The sequence below is a fragment of the Muscardinus avellanarius genome, assembly GCF_963383645.1.
Source record: "Muscardinus avellanarius genome assembly, chromosome: 17".
Lineage (NCBI taxonomy): Eukaryota > Metazoa > Chordata > Mammalia > Rodentia > Gliridae > Muscardinus > Muscardinus avellanarius.
The window spans coordinates 27941038-27949399 of record NC_137803.1 but is presented as its reverse complement, the minus strand read 5'-3'; positions in this window follow the sequence as shown (position 1 = coordinate 27949399).

Genomic DNA, 8362 nt, shown 5'->3' with positions numbered 1-8362 from the left:
GGATAGAATCTAAATTATTTAATTCACCTGCTTTGTGACAGACAGCACTCCGAGAACTTTACACTTATAATACCATCTAAATAGGATAAAATTCTAGGAATCCAAGGCTGAAAAGGAATTTTAATAATACCGAGTGAGCTGGGCGGGAGGCTGAGACCGGAGGATCGCGGTTCACGGACAGCCTCAGGTACTTAGTGAGGCCCTCTGCAACTCAGTGAGACCCTGTTTCAAAATAAAGAATAAAAAATAGGTGGTGGTGCACGCTTGTAATTCCAGCATTTGGGAGGCTGAGACTGGAGGACTACAGTTCACAGACAGCCTCAGCTACCTAGTGAGGCCCTCTGCAACTCAGTGAGACCCTGTTTCAAAATAAAGAATAAAAAATTGGGCAGGGGGTGTAGCTCGGAGGTCAAATGCCTCTGGGTTACATACCCAGACCCTCCAAAAAAAAAAAAATAGGGCATGGGGTGTAGTTTGGAGGTTGAATGTCCCTGGGTTCCATCCCCAGACCCGCAAAAAAAAAAAAAAATAATAATAATAATAATAATCCCGAGTGATTGCTGCAGGACAGGGCCAGACAGGCCAGTGTTGTAATTAAGATCCCCAGCTTTGCAGATCCAGGTGCCAGATTGCGTGGATGTAAGAGCCATTGTGCCTCCTGTTAGCTGTGTGACTGTTGGAAAGTGACTTAACCTTTCTGTCCCTGAGAACAGCAATTGGATCGATGTATTAAGATAGTCATGAGGCTTAAATGAGTGAGTGCAAGTTAAGCATATAAAACAATGCCTGGCTCAGAGCTGGTGCTATCTGTTATTAGAGTTCTCTGTGATTTGGGTGCACGAATTTATTCAAGCCTCGCAGTGACATTTCTAGGAGGACATACCCATTTCACAGATGAGGAAACTGAAGAAGGGCGAGGTTAATCAGCCTTTCCAAGGGGACACTATTGATAAATGGAGGAACTATGATTTGACCCCAGGAAGTCTCCCTGAGTTCCTGGGCAGCTAGCATTTATTTTAAACATTTTTTAAAAGGGCTGCTAGAAAAGGTGTGAAAAACGCTGATCTGAGTTGATTCTACATTTGAGGGATGAGGAAGTGGAGATTGAGCAACAGGAATTGACCCGCTCCAGGTGGCACCTGACTGTGGTCTGGGTCTCCTTGTGGTCACCTCTGGTCTTTCCTCCACCTATCTGGCCCAAAGCCATTAGATAAAAGACCTCCCTGAGTGGACACAGTGACCCACAACAGGCACAGTGGCTGGTGCTGCTAGCTGGGGACCTGGCCTTCTGCAGAGGAGCCAAGAGGGGCATGGACCGCTTGGTGGGAACCTGCGAAGCCAGGGAGGCTGCTGGGCTTTCACCCCCTCCATCTATGCAAATGTCGAGGAGCAATTTGCATAGGGAAAATGTAATTACCTAAATTGGAACAGGGCCAGGACCTCATCGCCTGGACTGAGGAAATGCCGGAGGATTCTTCCAGATATGAAAGCTGCCTCCTTTTTTCTCTCCCTGAGCCCTAACCCTCCCCAGTCAGATCAGAACAGCCTGGGAAATGAGAATGTTCCTACCAAGACTCCACCTCTCCTTCCTATAGCCACAGGGCTGGAAGAACAGGACCCTAGAGTCACTGCTAGAGGAGAGGGGGGCTTGGATTTCTACATCCTCACATTCTTGTTGATGAAGATGATGGTGATATTTAACAGTGACAATACTTGAGCTCTCAAATTTATGTGTTTGCTTTTTTTTTTTTTTGTGGTACTGGGGATTGAACCCAGGGTCATTCTATTTCCAAGCTACACCTCTAGCCCTATTTTTTATTATTTATTTTGAAACGGGATCTCACTAAGTTGCAGAGGGCCTCACTAAGTAGCTGAGGATAGCCATGAACCTGCAATCCGCCTCCCAGGTACTAGGATTACAAGCCTGTGGCACCACGCCCAGCTTGCATTTTTTTTTAAATTCTGAAAAACATGCTGACTGCCAGCAACGGAGCTTTGACTTACACTGACTTTTGCCTAAAAGACAACACAGAGGTTGTACATCAACCAAAACCAACCCTGAAAGGCAGGTAGCAACCCTCTGTGAAGCCAGGCTCCGGGAGAGCAGCCACAGGCCTGCCACCTTGAACACATCCTTGACCTCAGTTGTCCCCATTCACAAACTAGAAAAGCTGAACATATGATTCTCAAACTCAGAGCACTCTAGTGTTTCAGTCGTCTATGACCTTCTAAGCATTCCCCACTAGACTCACTGATGACCTGCAGAGAAACCTGAAATTTACATGATGAAGGCTATCTGGGCCATGCTACATCAGCAGAAGATGAACTAGACATCCCAAGAAGCCTTGCAATGCAACTGTCACTCAGCAACCACTTATAAGGAAGTGTTCGTCCATCTTTCCATCCATCTGGCTATTTGGTCTATCTATCTATTCTTTTCATCCCACAAGTAATAGTGTAAGTAGCATGCATCTGCAGGGTATCAGGTGAGGAACTACAGACACAAAGGTAATTAAAACCCTCCTGGACCTTGGGTGCTCACCTTGAGTGGAGCCAAGGTGGCTGCCCTTAGTGTAACACTCCTGCAGGTGTTGTCCTGGGGTAACCAAGCCCTTCCTTACTCCTCTGTTGGAAAGGAAATGCTTTGTTTAAGGGCTCTTGTTTGATTTGCAAGGCCAGCACAGGCTCTTATGGGAAACAGTGGGGGAGGCTCCACGCATGGAGAAGTATCTTTGCTCAGGGCAAAATCTGCTGTTTGGTGAACTGCTCAGCCTTCCCTTTGTGTCAGTATGATTTGAGGGAACCATTAAGCTTTAACAATGCAGAAAATAAATCCCCATTAAAATATATGCACCTTAAAGAGCTGAGTTCTCAACCCAAACTACAGCAGGAGAACTGCAGGCTGCCCCTCCCCATCTCTGCCTGTCACTAGCCCCCACCATCCTTCAAGGCAAAGTTAGGAGTCCTTTTAATCCAAGAAGCCTCCTTTAATTCTTCCTACCTAGGAATAGTGGATCTCTCACCCCTTCAACCGCATAGGCATTTATTTATTAAACACTTAGGTACAGTGATGCACGCCTATGATTTCAGTACTTAAGAGGCTGAGACAGGAGGATCACAGATTCAAGGCCAGCCAAAGAAATTTAGTGAGGCCCTTGGCAACTTAGTGAGACCCTGTCTCAAAATGTAAAATAAAATAGGTCTGGGGTGTAGTTTGGAGGTAGAGCGCTCCCAGTTTAATCTCTAGTACCACATACGAAAAATTAAAAATAAAAAAAAACCTAGGGTAGAATGTTGTTCATATAATAACAAGATTGGAGTGCAATATGAGCTTTACAAAATGGCAATTTGGTGCCCTTTAGCTTTGTTCCAAATTCACACTCCCATTTACACTCAACCTCCTTCCTACCCAGTCCTAGGCATAGTAGAGGTTCCTGAAATGGCTACTGACTGAGTGAATGCCTTAGCTACACAATCAGAAACCTTATCTGCCCTGCCACAGCCTAAGTGAAATCCACAGTGTTCAAGATCTCTAGCAATGACAGCTGCCAACAAACACCCAGAAGAAAATGGCTATGCCCAGCTCCAGTCTAACCTATTCTACAAGGGTCCTGGCACTCAGAAGCTCCTCCCCCGGACTCTGATTTCCTGTGGCTGGGACTCTCGTCTCACTCACTCCAACTTCTATCTCATTGACCTCAAAAGTCATTTACCTCCTGCTGCTCTATACAATCTCATCAGATTATAATCTGCCATTCTAGCTGAAGATTATAGTCAGAATCATGATAAGCCAAGACTATATCTTGCTGTCCTCTTCAGAGACAAGAACTGTGCTGAAAACTGATGGGTACTCAATGCATATTTGCCAAAAGATCAACCATCCTGGGGCTCACTATTTGGTTTAAACATCTAAGCAATGGGCAGGCAGTGACTAATGATTTGGAGCTGATGTTAAGATATTTCTCCCATTGCCCAAAGGAAAAAGGGCCTGGGACCCAAAGAGCATCCAAAATAAATGCAGAAAGACCTGGTTGCAAAGCTCTTGACTCTAAAAGAGCCTAGTTTTCTCTGTATCAGCCTGTATTGGAGAGACCTGGCCTTGGCTCTGACCCCAGCGCTCTTTCTCACTAGCTGTGGCTTCTTGGGGGAGCCATAACCTCACTTGGCCTACTTTATTATCTATCCTTTCCTTTCACATTAAGGGCCAGGTCCAGTCAGGCATGGTGGTACACACCTGCAATCCCAGTACTTGGGAAGCTGAGACAGGAGATCGCAGGTTCAAAGCCAGCCTCAGCAACTTAGTGAGCCTCTTAGCAATTTAATGAGACTGGGTCTTATTAAATAAATAATAGGACTGGGGATATAACCCAGAGGAAGAACTCCCATAGCTTCAATCTTCAATCTCAAATAAGAGAGAGAACAAGAGAGAGAGAGAGAGAGAGAGAGAGAGAGAGAGAGAGAGAGAGAATAAAATTAGCTAGCTACTGGAGCAGTCCACAGAGGAGGAGACAAAGTCTGAACTAAAGCAGCAGCACTTGGATAAAAATCAGGAGATGGATTGAAGCTGCAGAGAAATAGTCGCCAAGATTTGATAACTGATAGAATGTGGAGTTCAAGAGGAGGGCAGGTACAGCAATCTGAAGGTCATAGTTTAGACATCTGAATGGATGATAGTTCAGTTAGCTGAGATGAAGACTCAGTGGAAATGGGTACAATACTGCATAGAGTTTTAGGTACCAGCTACACATCCAGGTAAAAAGGTCCCAAAGGCATCTATGAGCTTAGGGGATGAGAACCTCCTACCACTTTACAAAGGCATTTTAAATACCAAAAAAGTAAGAATTACCGAATCAAGAACTCAGGAAAACACATCATTACCCACGAGTTCCTCAAAAACAAACCATGATGGAGATCCACTGGGGATGCCATCATAGGGCTCATCAGCAAATGTTTCACTGGCCCCTCTGTGTGTCCGCTGGCCTTGTTTCTGCAGTGATCCAGAGAGATCCAAGGGGCTCCTGTATTTGAGAGGTGGGAAGCCAGGAACACAAGTTAAGGAAGATGTAATAACACAAATGTCAAAGAAGTATCCAGTCTAATACAAGCCAGAAACCTGTGTGTGATGCAGATGTCTCCTTGCATCTTTCTTGTCCAAGGATCACTAGGTTCTTTTGGTTTTATCTTCTAAACACACCTTGATCCTGCTCCCCCTCCTACTTTAAGCTCAGGCCTTTCTTATTCTTTATTCAAATTTGTCTGAAAGTCTCTGAACCAGATCCTATCTCAAGTGTATTTCTCTCTAGTTTCTCTTTAAGTGTCAGCCAGAGAATGATTCCTCTAAGTAAATTATTAAATCTGATACAATAATATTCAACTTAAAATAATTCAATAAAACATAGGAAGAACATTTAAGTATAAGAGTAAGGAAGGCCTTCCTAATCAGGACATAAAACAAGCAATCCATAAAAGAAAAGTATAATAAATTTGAATACATAAAATTAAAAATTTCTGCTTGGAAAAATGCCATAAAAAAGTCAGAGGACAAACCACAAAGTAAGAAAAAATATATGCAATAGAAATGACAAAGTACTAATACCCCAAGTATATAAATGGTGCCTACAGATCAATAAGAGAAAAACCTAACTATCCAATACAAAAAATTATCAAGGGAACATGAACAGAACATGAAATACGGATGGCTTTTTAACATATCAGAAGGAGCTCTAACTCAATAAGAAAAATGCCAATTTCTCTAAAATTAGACATTATCAGATTGACTATGTCAAAAAAAAGTTTGAAATACACTGAATTGGGAATTTGGGGGGGAACACGCACACTCAAATGTTATTGGTTGGTGTGTACTACCATTTGGAAACGACAAATGTCCATTAATTTTAATATCATATTAAGGACTTTGAAGAACATAGTCTTTGAAATTATGTGTTTAAAAATTATTTTATAAAATCAGATATAGTGATGTATGTACATAAGTACAAAACTATCTGTAAGGACATTCGCTTAGAAGGAGGGGTGGAGAAGGGAACGAGGTAGGAACTGGGGGAAGCCTCCGTGAGTATTGTGTGCATGTATGCCTCTGCCACCCTGAACTTCAACAAGATGTATGACTACAATGTACCACTCGGAGAAAAGTAATAATAAAATAAACTACTTGCAAATGCCTTACATGTCTCTATAGAAGACATAATATAAAATACAAGGTAGCTATTAATAGGAATGAAAGGGATAAAACAATGAGACAGTGCTACATGCTTAAGATGGAACAAACTCAGAGCTAAAATACTAGCAATAAAAGAAATCCTTAGCATCTACTACATGTCAGGGATTAATCTAAATGTGTGTGTATGCATGTATGTGTGATGTGTATGTTTATGTATTCAGTATATTTCTATGTGTTTAACTCATTTAATTATTATAGTAACACTATAACATAGAAAATAATAATATTATCATTTTACAGATGAGGAAACCATGCCACATTAGAGTTAAGTAATTTGTTCATTATAAGTATATTACTTTCAATAATTTTGTGTACAACAATATAGATATTTATGTAATTTATTTTCTGATTTGATCATTTTATCAGTATGTATAATTAATTGAGTTCATAATTTGTGTATGTATTTTTCCATTTTTAGACTTTTCATTTGATTCTTTAGTCCTCTATCAAAATGGCCAGTCTCTTAATTCTGTGAACATATTGTTCATAATGGTTTAAAATCCAAGTTACTACACTTGGATTTTTAAACCATTATGTATACACCCTGAATCTATTTCTAATGTCTTGTTTAATCCTGGTTTTTCAGCTGTGTCTTGTCATCTTATATACTTGGTTATGTTTCATGAGTATTAGACTTGTATAAGAAAAATATGGTGATAATTTGATCCTCTAGATGATGTTATCTTCTTCCAGGTAGGATATGCTTTACTTTGGCAAGCTAGCCAGGAAAGAAACAACAATTCCAAATCATTCGGTGCAAAAAAGAAATATGATGACTTAGATTTAGACTTTAGTCTTGTGAAACTTCTATTCATTTTTTCACCATTGCCCCTGAAGTATGACTATTTGGAGTTTGAACCCAAAGCCTGAGTATAAACCAAGATCTTTCCTCCTTAATGGTCTCCAAATGTCCACCTCCTTCTTCATAGTCCTATGAGACTACTCAAAACTACTCAGCTTCTTAGCTCTTAGTCGTCATTGATTTTGAGGGATAAACTAACTTCACCAACGGGGCTTATCTCTCTGATCTTCCCTCCTCTCCTAAATCTTGGCCTTGGAATTTCTCAGGACCTTGAAAACCATATCTTTAAAGATCCTTTTTAGCTTTTGTTTCTGTCAAAAATATGTTTTGGATTTTTGTTGTTGTTCTCAGAGGAAAGTTAGTTGGAAAAATGCAGTGCTCATCCACCAGATGTTTTGTTTGTTTGTTTGTTTGTTTTTTGTTTTTTGTTTTCAGGTACTGGGGGTGGAACCTAGAGGCATTCTACTTCTCGACTACGCCCCCAGCCTATTTTATAATTTATGTGGAAACAGGGTCTCACTAAGTTGCTAAGAGCCTCACTACGTAGCTGAGGCTGGCTTTGAACCTGTGCAATCCTCCTGTCTCAGCCTCCCAAGCATTGGGATTACAAGTGTGCTCCACCACTCCTGGCTCAACACCAGATGTATTTTTAAGTGTGAGTGTGTGTGTGTGCAGGGCATGAGGGAGAAAAGCCAAACAGAAAAACTTCTCAATCCAGATAATTTATTGTTTTTTTTTTATTTTTTTATTTTTTTATTTTTTTGGTGATACTGGGGTGGAACCCAGAGGCTTTCTACCTCCGGGCTATACTCCCAGACCTTTTTTTAATATTTTATTTGGAAACAGGGTCTCACTAAGTTGCCGAGAGCCTCACTAAGTAGCTGAGGCTGGCTTCAAACCTGTGCGATCCTCCTGTCTCGGCCTCCCAAGCATGGGGATTACAAGCGTGCACCACCATGCCCGGCTCAATCCAGATAACTTAATAGAGGAAGTTTAATACAAGAAACTCATATCATGTTGAATGAGTCCTTTGATGGCTCTCATCTGCCACCGCAAAATTTCTCAAACTTTGAGGTGCACTAAAATCACCTGTCATACAGGAGAAAATGCATACCCTGTGAATCAGCAGGTTAGGGTAGGTCTCTGGAACCTGCACTTTAAGCACCATCTCACATGATTCTAGTGTAGCTGGTCCAAATGGAACACATTTGAGATCTTAGGGGAGGGGTCAAGATTCAAGCCCCTCCAGAATGACCACACATTCTTTCCATGTCACATGTGGCTGGTTTCTCTTTTAAACCCTCACCATCAATAAAGGAAGA